Source organism: Schistocerca piceifrons, chromosome 5 (genome assembly GCF_021461385.2).
Source record: "Schistocerca piceifrons isolate TAMUIC-IGC-003096 chromosome 5, iqSchPice1.1, whole genome shotgun sequence".
In the NCBI taxonomy this organism is placed as follows: domain Eukaryota; kingdom Metazoa; phylum Arthropoda; class Insecta; order Orthoptera; family Acrididae; genus Schistocerca; species Schistocerca piceifrons.
In genome coordinates, this window is record NC_060142.1 from 515,527,397 (window position 1) to 515,542,240 (window position 14,844).

Here is a 14,844-nt window from a genome sequence, read left to right on the forward strand (position 1 = left end):
ATAAGGGAGTCCACATTCACACTCAAAAGCACAATCCCTAGTAAGGCCTTGCAAAGTTGCAACCCACTCCTGATTAGTTTGACCGGCCGTACGTTTTGTACGAAAGAACGTATACCTTTCTGCAAATACATTGACTGATTCTTTGAAATATGCATCTAATGCAGACAAAATTTCGTCTTAGGACAGAGTTACTACGTCGCGTCGTGGAAACAATTTCACTGTCACACGGTAGGTGGACACACCTACACAAGAAAGCAAAAAAGGCTGCTGCTCAATACCTTGAATTCTGTAGGCGGCGAGATAGAATCCAAATTGGCGTGACCACTCCGTCCAGCTTTCCAGTTCAGCATCAAAATGACGAAAATTTGGTGCAACCGCGTGTTGTGGATGCGTGAGCGGTGGAGCGGCGGCTGCTGCATCGTTTTTCATTGCACGTTGACCCTGGACGAGCTGTTCAAGGGCATCCAGTAAGGCCTGCGTCTGCTGATTCTGTAAGCGATAAAATTCGGACAGTACATCTGGAGATGGTGGCGAAGCCATTACACAAGTAAATCAGGGCACTATAGTTACGAACGCGGTGTGGCCTCATCGCCAAGTGTTGTGGATTGGCAAGACAGCCAACCCACTATGAGAGGAAGCCGAAAGGCACGCGTTAAGCTCATGCAGACTGGCGTGAGGTCTGGAACAGTTAAGGGAATTTATTGTAGCAAATAAAGTATGTAGATGATGTAATACTTAACTTTAACCCATAATTGGAGAACATCGCTCTTGTTGATACATTAATAACAATCTCAATATAAACTGGTAATGGCGCCTTGCTAGGTCGTAGCAAATGACGTAGCTGAAGGCTATGCTAACTATCGTCTCGGCAAATGAGAGCGTATTTGTCAGTGATCCATTCCTAGCAACGTCGGCTGTACAACTGGGGCGAGTGCTAGGACGTCTCTCTAGACCTGCCGTGTGGCGGCGCTCGGTCTGCAATCACTGACAGTGGCGACACGCGGGCCCGACGTATACTAATGGACAGCGGCTGATTTAAAGGCTACCACCTAGCAAGTGTGGTGTCTGGCGGTTACACCACACCCTACATCAGCATTTAAGAGGACGCGCCTACATCTTCGAAGTTTAATGTAGCGTCCCCAAACATTTTTACTGTTGCTGCTAATGTACGCACTTTTTTAATTTTAAGAATTAACATCTTTTCATGTTTGTTTCCATCTTGTGTCGTCGATTACTGAATTACATCATCATGGACTAATGTGGACGTAGCTGTTAAATTTTTGCTGGATAAAAATATTGAAGTTGATTAAAATGTGTTTTGATCACTTTTCAATTTTAGAAAAATTCATAGCCACTTAGGATGGAAGATCTAAACCGCGCCAGAAGAAGTACATTGAGTAGTGGCGCAGTGAAGAAAAATTTAGTGAATTAATTAAAATTGGACAATGGAGAGGAACAGACTAACAGTTGAATCTGTAAAAGGGATTGAAAATGATAAAATTTAAATTGTCTAAAATTTTATTTAGTTTAACAGAAGCAACGTACAACAAGATACGTTTGAGTGAAAAATACACGTGGGACATGGGCTCTAAGAAATGTAGGCATTTATGATGTGTGTAATATTTCCGTATTTTCAAATGTAGTATAGCAGTTTCGCCACATAATATTAAACCAATAATGTTCCATTTAGGTGTCCTAAAGGGTTTAGTCCGCGACTCGAAAGGAACAACATGACAGTCACATCCCAATGTAGTCCCACCGATTACCTGGACTACGCCATAGGCAAGATGTACGGCAATGTGACGTCGGATTTGGAAATAAGAAACATGGATTTGAACTTCAAGGATTTATTGGCAAAAGTACATACACCACGGAACGTAGGTCATTGGTTTACAAGTCGTTGAGTAAGTCCCTCGCCTCTCATTTCTCGGAATGCCCCTTCCTATTTGTATTTAACATTGTATTTCGCTCTACCCCACCTTCAGTCTAAGTTAATCCCTACTAGACGTAAAAACGTACTTGCTTATTTGACCTTCTTTGAACTAGCCAAATCCCTCAATAATATATCATTTTATACGTAAAACTAGTCGATATTTCAAATCTTAAATATTACTGTCCCCATTTAAAAAAAATCACTTTCAAATCACCCTGAAAATCACGTTCAAGGCCACTGCCTTTAGTAGCTATGCGTGACCCTCTTTATCAACTAAAATTTATATCTAAAATATTTTTCTGTATCTCTTATCTATCCCGATTTAGTCCCCATTACGTTACGGATTAAAATGTATCGATATCAGGACTAGAAACTTCCTAAAGGCGTGTTTATCAATCCCATTGAGGATGATCATCATTTTGGGATTTGAGAGGATCGTAACCTTACACAGTTCGAACAGATAATATTTTGCATCTAGTGACACAAAGAAGAGTTGTGCTTTACGAACTGCTCCCCAAGAGAGCGTCCATCGCAGCTCGCATTTTTTGCCAACAACTGAAATTTAAAACTCTCAGCGCTTAGGTTGTTTCATGCAATTTCGGACGAAATGCTGGATGTCTGCAACTTGCTGCCACGATAATTCCATGCAGAATCTTCTGTCCATCCTCAGGTGAACACTGGCGAAAAAAAAGAGCTCTTCTATTTAATACCCCGCCGGTACATACATGGTGTAGCAAGTCCTCACTGCGCATGCGCTGCTTGAGGCCACTCGCTTCTGCTGCAAGTCTGTGAGCTGCGCCGCGTGCCTTCCGTGGTGAAACCTCGCTTCATCGATATCGGATAAATCTTCTTCAAATTGATAGAATCGTCGAACGACACCAGAAGAGGAGAGAAAGAAGTTTTTCGATGACAGAATTTCGAGCAGAATCCAGCTGGAAGCGACCGTTTGTCACTACTGACTGATTGATGACGTAAGGGCCACCGTTTTCCTATCATTATTTTTCATCGAATGAGCATTAGGAATACAGTGTTTCTCGATAGTGCACTTGCTGTATTGGAAGAGACGAGGATGCTGCTGGTTTTCCACCATACGACCCTGAACAGTGTGCATCATTTTTGCCATAGAAGTTTTGTCACCAAGCACAATTTCATATAAACACCTGCCCTGCGCAGTCTTGTGTCGTATTTGACAATTCCCAAAAGAGCCGAGATTTGTGATGGTGGATGAAAGACTACTTTATCTTTATGTTTTTCAACATTCTGCTTATTTTCGGGGAAAAAATTTAGCTGGTGTCGTTCTGCGTTTTTTCCTTGTAAAGACGATCGATCCAGTGATCCCTGTACTACCTGAATAGACAGATTTCTGATCTCAGTGCATTGAACTTCGGGGTGCTTGCGGATTCTTATCATGTGCATAGTCCGTCTTGCTATAATTAGGCAAGTAAATGTCCTACGGTCTGGACGTGGTAAACATTTTTTTGTTGTTGATCATTCTTCCGGGTTATATGGCCGCGGTCCATGGAATTCTTCTATTCCTAACGTTTCTTCCAATATTACGTTGGACATCCTCAGAGGTATGGCTGGTCCTGCTGACTCAGCAGGACCAGCCATACCTCTGAGGATGTCCAACGTAAGCCTTCATTGTATGAAACAATTTTTTACCTATTTCTAGATTTTAACTTTATATCGATATCGGTTGAATTCCTAGGTTTCAAAGTTAAACACAAGCTGGTGAGAAGAATATCTAGAGACAAGTGAATGTCTCGAAGAGTATCGTGAAGGAATAATCACATCTTGATAATATCCTTCAAGTTTATTGACTAGTTTTAGAAGGGGGCTGAAATTAAACAATTTCTAGCACTAATGATGTTGTCAGTGAGACAGCATTCTGCAATATCTTTTCACCAAAAAGGTTTGGATAAAAGAAAATGAAATAATGCAACATTAGTTGAAGTTCATTGTCATAATTTATGAGACATCTACAGTGGGTGTGGAAGTGGCGTAGGGAGTAGATGTATACATGTAAACGATGCAGATGATCACCGACATTGTAATCAGTCCAGGCATATCTATAGTAGCAGCAGAAATAGTAAATAATGTTCTTAAATGTATCACTGAGTGGTTATCTGCGCATGGTTTCAGTATCAGTTTCAAAAATAAGCAACATATTCAGGTCGACACATACAGAAGTGCTGCACCAATGATGAGTGTAACTCATGGTTAGGAAGTAATAACTGGAATGAAAATTTCAGAACTTTAAAGTGACCACATTTATGACATTTTTAACACGATAAAACACTGGAACTCCTAAAACAACTTGGTTTAACCACATTTGCACTTACAATCACTGCAAATCTTGGGGACAGACAAATAAGTTTAGATATTTTGCGCATTTTATTTCAGTAATGTCATATGGAATAATGTTTTGTTCAAATGGTTCAAATGGCTCTGAGCACTATGGGACTTAACTTCTAAGTTCATCAGTCGCCTAGAACTTAGAACTACTTAAACCTAACTAACCTAAGGACATCACACACATCAATGCCCGAGGCAGGATTCGAACCTGCGACCGCAGCGGCCGCGCGGTTCCAGACTGTAGCGCCTTTAACAGCTTGGCCACCACGGCCGGCAATAATGTTTTGTCTTCAAGAAAGAAGGTCCTCTATGTTCATGAAGTCCAACATAATGGTGGGTAGGACTAGCAACTTGCGTATGAAATATTTTTAGTTTCTTCAATATATGTCGCAGTTACAATAATAGTCATTTCGGAGCATCACGTCCAATTTCCAAACTATAGCCTTAAACGTATGGGCAATCATATAGCTTGCTCCATTCGATTATAAGGGTACCATATTATACGGGACCTTCTGAAATTCCCATTACAAACTTACAGGACTTGTAGAGAGTAGTGAGTACATAATAATTTGAATAGGAACCAAGGTTTGAAAATTAAAGTTTCCGTTTGATGACGGTTTCATCTCAGATATATAACACGTCCACGCCTGCTGACAGAAAGAGAAAAGTTGCTTGTTCTGATATGCAATATTGTAGATAGGACGAGACCTATTCAATGTCTGTGCGTCTCCGGTACAATAAACATGGTTCGGTACACGTCTTCTGAATAGACAAACATTCTCCATGTGTTTGGCGAAGCTGGAAGTAACAGAAGAGCTGCTAGTCGGCTGTATCACTAACGTTTTCCGCAACGTAGCACGTCATGGCACAACTTTTTTCCCAAGTTACGAAGGAGCTCTGAGAAACAGACACCTACATCCGCGGTTCACTGTGGTGATGCAAGGCAATCTATATCGCGTTGACGAGAACCCGTCAGCGGGTACTCGAACAGTTGCGAGTGCAATGGGTGTTATCCACACTACCGCCTGCGACGTTCTGCGGTAACAACAGTTACATCCGTACCACTTACAACGGGTACACGCTATGTGTCCAGCTGATTTTCCATAAATCGTTGCACCGCTGAATTGACACACCGCTGTTTCCATGTCGATTGCCGCTCACAGGTGAATGAAATGAATGTAAGTTCATTAGGGAATGTGTCCTGAAATCGCGAATCAGTCATTTCTGGGCAGAAAAAACCGTAGAACCACGCGTGTTCAGGGGTTTCAGCACAAGTTTGTCATTAATGTGTGGGCTGGTATTCTCTACGGTTACGTGTTTGGACCATACATCTTTCCACTTAGGCTAACTGGTCGGCACACTTGATCTTCCTACAAATCGTATTGGACCCGTTCTTCGAAGCTGTGCCACTGAATGTCCTTCAGGAAATGTAGTTTCAGCAAGATGGCGCACCACCTCACTTGCCATGTGCGGTTCATAGACATCTCAACAGACGCTGTGGTGGAAGACGGACAGGTCGAGGTACCGCAACCACGTGGCCGCCGCGATCACCGAATTATTATAGACTACTGCTTGTAGTGGTAATGCAGGAGTAGGTTTAGTAATGAATAAAAAAATAGGAGTGCGGGTAAGCTACTACAAACACCATAGTGAGCGCATAACTGTGGCCAAGACAGATACGAAGCCCACGCCTGCCACAGATAATGAAGAAATTGATGCCAACTAGCTCTGCAGATGATGAAGAAATTGATGAAATGTATGATGAGATAAAAGAAATTATTCAGGTAGTGAAGGGTGACGAAAATTTAATAGTCATGGGTGACTGGAATTCGAGAGTAGGAAAAAGAAGAGAAGGAAACGTAGTGGGTGACTATGGATTGGGGGAGAGAAATGAAAGAGGGAGCCATCTGGTAGAATTTTGCACAGAGCATAACTTAATCATAGCTAACACTTGGTTCAAGAATCATAAAAGAAGGTTGTATACAAGGAAGAATCCTGGAGATACTAGAAGGTATCAGATAGACTCTGACCACAATCTATTGGTTATGAACTGTAGATTAAAACTGAAGGAACTCCAAAAAGGTGGGAATTTAAGTAGATGGGACATGGATAAAATGACTAAACCAGATGTTGTACAGAGTTTCAGGGAGAGCATAAGGGAACAATTGAGAGGAATGGGGGAAAGAAATACAGTAGAAGAAGAATGGGTAGCTCTGAGGGATGAAGTAGTGAAGGGAGCAGAGGATCAAGTAGTAAAAAGACGAGGACTAGTAGGAATCCTTGGGTAACAGAAGAAATATTGAATTTAATTGATGAAAGGAAAAAATATAAAAACGCAGTAAATGAAGCAGGCAAAGGGAATACAAACACCTCAAAAATGAGATCGGCAGGAAGTGCAAAATGGCTAAGCAGGGATGGCTAAGAGGATAAATGTAAGGATGTAGAGGCTTATCTCACTAGGTGTAAGATGGATACTGCCTACAGGAAAATTAAAGAGACCTTGTATGAATATCAAGTGCTCAGATGGAAACCCAGTTCTAAGCAAAGAAGGGAAAGCAGAAAGTTGGAAGGAGTATATAGAGGGTCTATACAAGGGCGATGTACTTGAGGACAGTATTATGGAAATGGAAGAGGATGTAGATGAAGATGAAATGGGAGATACGATACTGCATGAAGAGTTTGACAGAGCACTGAAAGACCTGAGTCGAAACAAGGCCCCTGGAGTAGACAACATTCCATTGGATCTACTGACGGCCTTGGGAGAGCCAGTCCTGGCAAAACTCTACCATCTGGTGAGCAAGATGTAAGAGACAGGCGAAATACCCTCAGACTTCAAGAAGAATAGAATAATTCCAATCCCAAAAAAAGCAGGTGTTGACAGATGTGAAAATTACCGAATTATCAGTTTAATAAGTCACAGCTGCAAAATACTAACGCGAATTCTTTACAGACGAATGGAAAAACTGGTAGAAGCCGACCTCGGCGAAGATCAGTTTGGATTCCGCAGAAATGTTGGAACACGTGAGGCAATACTGACCCTAAGACTTGTCTTAGAAGCTACATTAAGGAAAGGCAAACCTACATTTGTAGCATTTGTAGACTTAGAGAAAGCTTTTGACAATGTTGACTGGAATAATCTCTTTCAAATTCTAAAGGTGGCAGGGGTAAAATACAGGGAGCGAAAGGCTATTTACAATTTGTACAGAAACCAGATGGCAGTTATAAGAGTCGAGGGGCTTGAAAGGGAAGCAGTGGTTGGGAAGGGAGTGATACAGGGTGTAGCCTGTCCCCGATGTTATTCAATCTGTATATTGAGCAAGCAGTAACGGAAACAAAAGAAAAATTCGGAGTAGGTATTAAAGTCCATGGAGAAGAAATAAAAACGTTGAGGTTCGCCGATGACAGGACTTGGAAGAGCAGTTGAACGGAATGGACAGTGTCTTGAAAGGAGGATATAAGATGAACATCAACAAAGGCAAAAAGAGGATAATGGAATGTAGTCGAATTAAGTCGGGTGATGCTGAGGGAATTAGATTAGGAAATGAGACACTTAAAGTAGTAAAGGAGTTTTGCTATTTGGGGAGCAAAATAACTGATGATGGTCGAAGTAGAGAGGATATAGAATGTAGACTGGCAATGGCAAGGAAAGCGTTTCTGAAGAAGAGAAATTTGTTAACATCGAGTATAGATTTAAGTGTCAGGAAGTCGTTTCTGAAAGTATTTGTATGGAGTGTAGCCATGTATGGAAGTGAAACATGGACGAAAAATAGTTGGGACAAGAAGAGAATAGAAGATTTCGATATGTGGTGCTACAGAAGAATGCTGAAGATTATATGGGTAGATCACATAACTAATGAGGAGGTATTGAATAGAATTGGGGAGAAGAGGAGTTTGTGGCACAATTTGACAAGAAGAAGTGATCGGTTGGTAGGACATGTTTTGAGGCATCAAGGTATCACAAAGTTAGCATTGGAGGGCAGCGTGGAGGGTAAAAATCGTAGATGGGGACCAAGAGATGAATGCACTAAGCAGATTCAGAAGGATGTAGGTTGCAGTAAGAACTGGGAGATGAAGAAGCTTGCACAGGATAGAGTAGCATGGAGAGCTGCATCAAACCAGTCTCAGGACTGAAGATAACAACAACAACAACAACAACAACAACAACTGCTTGTGAGGTCGTAAGCAGATTTTAATTTACGAGACTCCGATAGAGACAGAAGTACTGTTCTGTGGTTACAGTGTGCTGAGTTCTTTTTTGTTTTGGAATAATGTAAACGCGTAATGTTTACGTGTTAATACAAACAAATGTGCTTAAGCGATAAATGTATGTTTCGTTAGGTTTCTTTTCGAACTTTAGCATAATACCTGTACTGTGCCACGCCTAATTCAGTTCCTCAAGCAGAAGCGGATGAGTTACACAACTGAATTGAAACTGCCGTAGAATAGAAACGATTTCTTACATGTCATTGAATCCTATTTAAAATATTATGTACTCACTTACCTCTACTAGTTTGAAACACGTGTTTCCGAACACCATGTATACCCCTCTTAAGTTTGATTATTGTATTCATGTAATGTATTCTAACACGAATGTGATCATTTTTTACTCATATGTACATTGGTCGACTGTATGATTACACTTACGTTTAAGGCTATAGTGAGAAAATGGACGTGATGGTCAGAAATTATTCGCCACAAGGAAATGATTTTTATTTCAACTATCGTGGATGTTTGACATCACATTCAAAACATAGATAGCTGAAGGCGTTTTTTAATTTCACATTTTATATTAAACAGCCGTAGGTCCTCAATCATCTGATCAAAGATGGACTTACAAAGACCAAAAGACAATGGTGCATTCCATTGGTAAAATGTAGTATTTAGTATACCGTACAAATACTTTTATATCCAATTCCGCCTCAAGAAGCATGGACCTTGCCGTGGTGTTTGCTTGCTTGTATGTCTGAACGATATCGAAAGCCACACAGTCATTGCAATCACAACGGAGGATACCTCTGGAGAGTCCAGACAAACATGTGATTCAAGAAGGAAGTAGCAGCCTGTTCAGCATGTCTAGGAGCAGTAGTCTGGATGGATTGACTGACCTGGCCCTATAGCATAAGTCAACAAGGCCTTTTTGTGTTGAACTATGCTGCACTAATGTCTGGTCAAATGGTGATGATATCCTCTTGGATAAAATGTTCCTTAGGTGAAATAGTTCCTCTATCGGATCTCCGGAAGGATGTAGTCATCAGGAAAAACGAAAATGGCACTCTACGGATAGGAGAGTGGAATTTTAGATCCCTCAATCGGACAGGTAGGTTAGAAAATTTAAAAAGGAAAATTGGCAGGCTGAATCTAGATAGAAGGAATTAATGAAGTTCGGTGGCAGGAGGAACAGGACTTCTAGTCGGGTACATACAGAGTTATCAACAAAAAATCAAATAAGGGTAATACAAGAACGGGTTTAAAAATGAGTAATACACTAAAGCGCCAAAGAAACTGTATAGGCATGCGTATTCAAATACAGAGATTTGAAAACAGGCCGAAACGGCGCTGTGGTCGGCAACGCCTGTATAAGAGAACAAGTATCTGGTGCAGTTAGATCGGTTACTGCTGCTGCAATGGCAGGTTATAAAGATTTAAGTGAGTTTGAAAGTGGTATTATAGTCGGCGTACGAGTGATGGGACACAGCTTCTCTGAGGTAGTGATAAAGTGGGGATTTTCCCGTACGACCATTTCACGAGTTTATCGTGAGTAACAGGAATCCGGTAAAACATCAAATCTCCGACAGAGCTGTGGCCGGAAAAAATTCCTACACGAATGGACCAACGACGACTGAAGAGAATCCTTTAACGTGACAGAAGTGCGACCCTTCCGCAAACTGTTGCAGATTTCAGTGCTGAGCCATCAACAAGTGTCAGTGTGCGAACCATTCAACGAAACATCATAGATATGGGCTTTCGGAACCGAAGACCCTTGGTGACTGCAAGACACAAAGCTTTACACCCTCATGAATCCATGGACCCTGCATGTCAGCAGGGGACTGTTCAAGCTGGTGGCACCCCTGTAACGGCGTGGGGCGTGTGCAGTTGGAGTGTTATGGGACTCCTGATACGATAAGACTCTAACAGGTGACACGTACGTAAGTACCCTGTCTGAACACCTGCATCCATTCATATCCATTGCGCATTCCGACGGACTTGAGCAATTCCAGCAGGATAATGCGACACCCCACACGTCCTGAATTGCTACAGAGTGGCTCTTCTGAGTTAAACACTTCCACTGGCCACCAAACTCCCCAGACATGAACGTTGTTGAGCGTATGTGGGATGACTTGAAAGTGCTGTTCAGAAGGGATCTCCACTTCCTCGTACTCTTACGGATTTATCGACCACCCTGCAGGATTCATGGTGTCAGTTCCCTCCAGCATTACTTCAGGCACTAGGCGAGACCATGCCACGTCATGTTCTGGCACTTCTGCGTGCTTGCAAGGGCCTTACTCCGGTGTTCGGCCGGTGTACCAGTTTCTCTGGATCTTCAGTGTAAAATAGGAAAGCGGATAAGCCACTATGAACAGCAAAGTGAACGCATTGTCGTAACTAAGACAAGCACAAACCCGATATTCACTACAGTAGCTTAACGTTCGTGGAGTCATAACGCCCGCTCCGTTCACCGCCACCGCCTACCATCATGGTATTAGGTCTAAAGACCGAAACCCACTAACTTAAAAAAAAAAGTTATAGGAGAATATGGACTGGGCAGAAAGGAACGAAAGAGAAAGCCACCTGGCAGAATTTTATACGGAGCATAATTTAAACATCGCTAACACTGGTTCAAAAACCAGGAAAGGGGGCTGTGTACCTGGAAGGGATCTGGACACATTCGAAAGTTTCAAATTGATTATATAATGGTAAGATACAGATTTCGCAAACAGATTTTAAACTGAAACTTCCTGGCAGATTAAAACTGTGTGCCGTACCGAGACTCGAACTCGGAACCTTTGCCTTTCGCGGGCAAGTGCTCTACCAACTGAGCTACCCAAGCACGACTCACGCTCCGTCCTCACAGCTTTACTTCTGCCAGTACCTCGTCTCCTACCTTCCGAAGTTCGGAAGGTAGGAGACGAGGTACTGGCAGAAGTAAAGCTGTGAGGACGGAGCGTGAGTCGTGCTTGGATAGCTCAGTTGGGGCGGCACGGTACCTCAGCGTGTTCGGTCAGAGGGTTACGTGCTCTCTGTAATAAAAAAACTGAGTCAATCGATCAACAACGAACATAAATGGATGTCTTACGACGTCCGCACCGACCAGATGCAACGAACAAAAGCGAACAAAATGACAAAATGAGATAAAAAAAAGTTGGTAGAGCACTTGCCCGCGAAAGGCAAAGGTCCCGAGTTCGAGTCTCGGTACAGCACACAGTTTTAATCTGCCAGGAAGTTTCATATCAGCGCATACTCCGCTGCAGAGTGAAAATCTCATTCTAGATTTTAAACTGTGAGAAATTTCCATGACAGATGTGGAAACTATTGACTAGGACAAGTGGAAAGGAGTACGGTAGAAGATGAATGGGTAGCTCTGAGAGATGAAATACTGAAGGCATCGGAAGATCAAATAGGTAATATAAGTCCTTGGATATCACATGAGGTACTGAATTTAACTAATGAAAGGAGAAAATATAAAAATGCAGCAAATGAAGCAAGTAAAAGGGAATTCAGCCGTCTAAAACATTAGACTGACAGAAGCGCAAAACGGTTATCAGGAACGGCTGCAGGACAGGTCTATAGAAGCATACGGGAAATAGATATCGCCTACAGGAAAATTAAGGAGGGCTTTGGAGATGTATGGCACGGTGAAAAGAATGACAGTGAAGTGAAAGCTTTAAGTAGAAACCAGGCCCCTGAAATAGACGACATTCCCTCAGAACTGCTGATATCCTTGGGGGAGCCAGCCATGACAAAATTATTCCACCTGGAATGAGATTTTCATTCTGCAGCGGAGTGTGCGGTGATAAAAAATTTCGTGGCACTTAAAACTGGTTCTAGAAGGTAGGAGAAAGGGTAGCGGCGGAAGTGAAGCTGTAAGGACGGGTCGTGAGTTGTTCTTTGGTAGGTAGAGCACTTGTCGCCACAAGTAAAGGTCCCGAGTTCGAGTGTCGCTCTTGCATGCAGTTTTATTCTGACAGGAAGTTTCTACTCCATCTGGTGTGCAAGACGTCTGAGACAGGGGATATATATACCTTCCTACTTCAAGAAAAATGTAATAATTCCAATTCCAAAAAAACGGGTTTTGATAAGTGTGAATATCACCGAATCACCAGTGTAATAATTCATGGTCGCAAATTACTCTGTGAATTATTTTCCAATTTTTGGCTTCTGTAGACTTAGAACAAGCTTTTGACAGTGTTGTCTGGAATACATTAATTGATATTCTAAAGGTATCAGGTGTAGAGCAGAGGAGGCGAAAGTTTATATACCACATGCACAGAAACAGGCCGGCTGTTAGGACATGAAAAGGAAGCAGTGGTTGAGAAAGAAGTTAGACAGCCTGTTCCCGATGTTGTCTAATCCGTATTTCAAGCAATCAGTAAAGGAAACTAAATAAAACTGTGGAAAAGGAATTAAAATTCAGGGAAAAGAAATAAAATCTTTGAAGTTTGCTGATGATATTACGAGTACAATTCTGTCAGAGACAGCAAAGGTTTTGGGAGAGTAATTGAACGGAAAGGACAGTGTCTTGAAATGAGGATATAAGGTCAGCATCAACACAAGCAAAACAAGAGTAATGCAATGTAGCTAAATTAAACCAATAGCCGAAGAGGAAATTAGATTAGAAAATGAGATACTAAAAACGGTAGATGAGTTGCGTTATTTGGCGGTAAAGTAACTGGTGATTGCTGAAGTAGAGAGGATATAAAATGTAGAACGATAATGGCAAAAAAAAAAAAAACGCTTCTGAAGAAGAATTTGTTCACATCTACCATAAATAAGTCTGGAGTGTAGCCTTGTACGGTAGTGAAACGTGGACGATAAGCAGTTCGGACGACTAGAGAACAGAAGTTTTTGAAGCGCGGTGATGTTGAAGATCTGTGAAAATATAGGTACACCGCGTTACTAATGAGGAAGTACTGAATATAATTGGAGATATAAGAAATTTGTTGCATTGGCTAGAAAAAGGGACCTGTTGACAGAGCACATTCTGAGACTTCGAGGAATCATCATTTTAGTATTAGTGGGAACTGGGTGATATAAAAGCTGTAGAGGGAGACCAAAGGGATGAATGCAGTAAGCGGGTTCAAATGGATCTAGGCTACAGCAGTTTTCGGAGACGAGGAGGCCTGCACAGGATGCAGCAGCGTGGAGAACCGCATTAACCCGTCTTCAAATGAAGACTACAAGAACATTTTCACTTATGTGACACATATTATATGTCACCTCCTATGTTCATGGAAGATACGGAAACGAATGTCATTGACTTTGTGTCGAGAAAATATCCTTACAAATAAGCGTTCCGGCTGGTTCCGGCGTAGGTTCGAGTCCTCCCTCAGGCATGAGTGTGTGTGTTTCTCCTTAGGATAATTTAGGTTAAGTAGTGTGTAAGCTTAGGGACTGATGACCTTAGCAGTCAAGTCCCATAAGATTTCACACACATTTGAACATTTGAACAATAAGCGTTATCGCAAATATGATTTAACTTTCACTTAACTTTATTCGCCACAAGTTGTTTTCTCGAAAATCTTAAATTCATTCAGAAATTTATTACTTAAATTCATGATTTAACCTTGTTCCATTTTTAGTTAGAGTTCTTCTACAATTTTGTTTACTTCAGTTTTCACTATGATGATTAAGTACTTCCATGCTTCTCTGTTGAAGTCAATGTTCTTCTCTGTGTAAGTGTATGTACTGGCGTTTTGTTAAATAGGATTCGTAATCTTATTTTTAATATTTTCGAACAGTTTGTATTATCCGCTGGTCAGATAGCTCATTGAAACTATTGAAATATCTGTTATTACGTTCCTACTCATCATTTTCATGCTGGAAGATTTGTATCATAAGGAATACGAAGCTACACACTTGAATTCGATGGATTGTAGCATATATGCAACCATATTCCTCGCTTCGTTTATTTTTTCAAGGCTGCACTTGGCGTTGGGGAGGAAATAGGGACGTCCTGTGGTTTTCTAAAGTTTAGTTAACTTTGTTGCATTACAACGTTCTCTGAATGTTAGGATTTTGGTTAAATATTCCTGCAGTATCGTGAAAACCACAGTCTTTTGTTTCCTTCAACGATGACCGCTAAACAATAAATCACTAAACGACGCACTGCTGTCAGCGTGCTCTATGGGACTCGCACAAATTGCCGAGTTTAAATGAATGCTTTTGTTAACTATTAACAAATAACATGAGAGTTGTGCAAAGGTTAACTCGCACCGTGATTGCTTCAGGCCGGAAAATGAACTACATAACGCTGGCTTAGGCGCACGCAGCTATGCACGGGCCTGTGGCAAACCACAGAACGGTTCTGTGTTACGCACAAATTCGCTTGCGAAACAAAA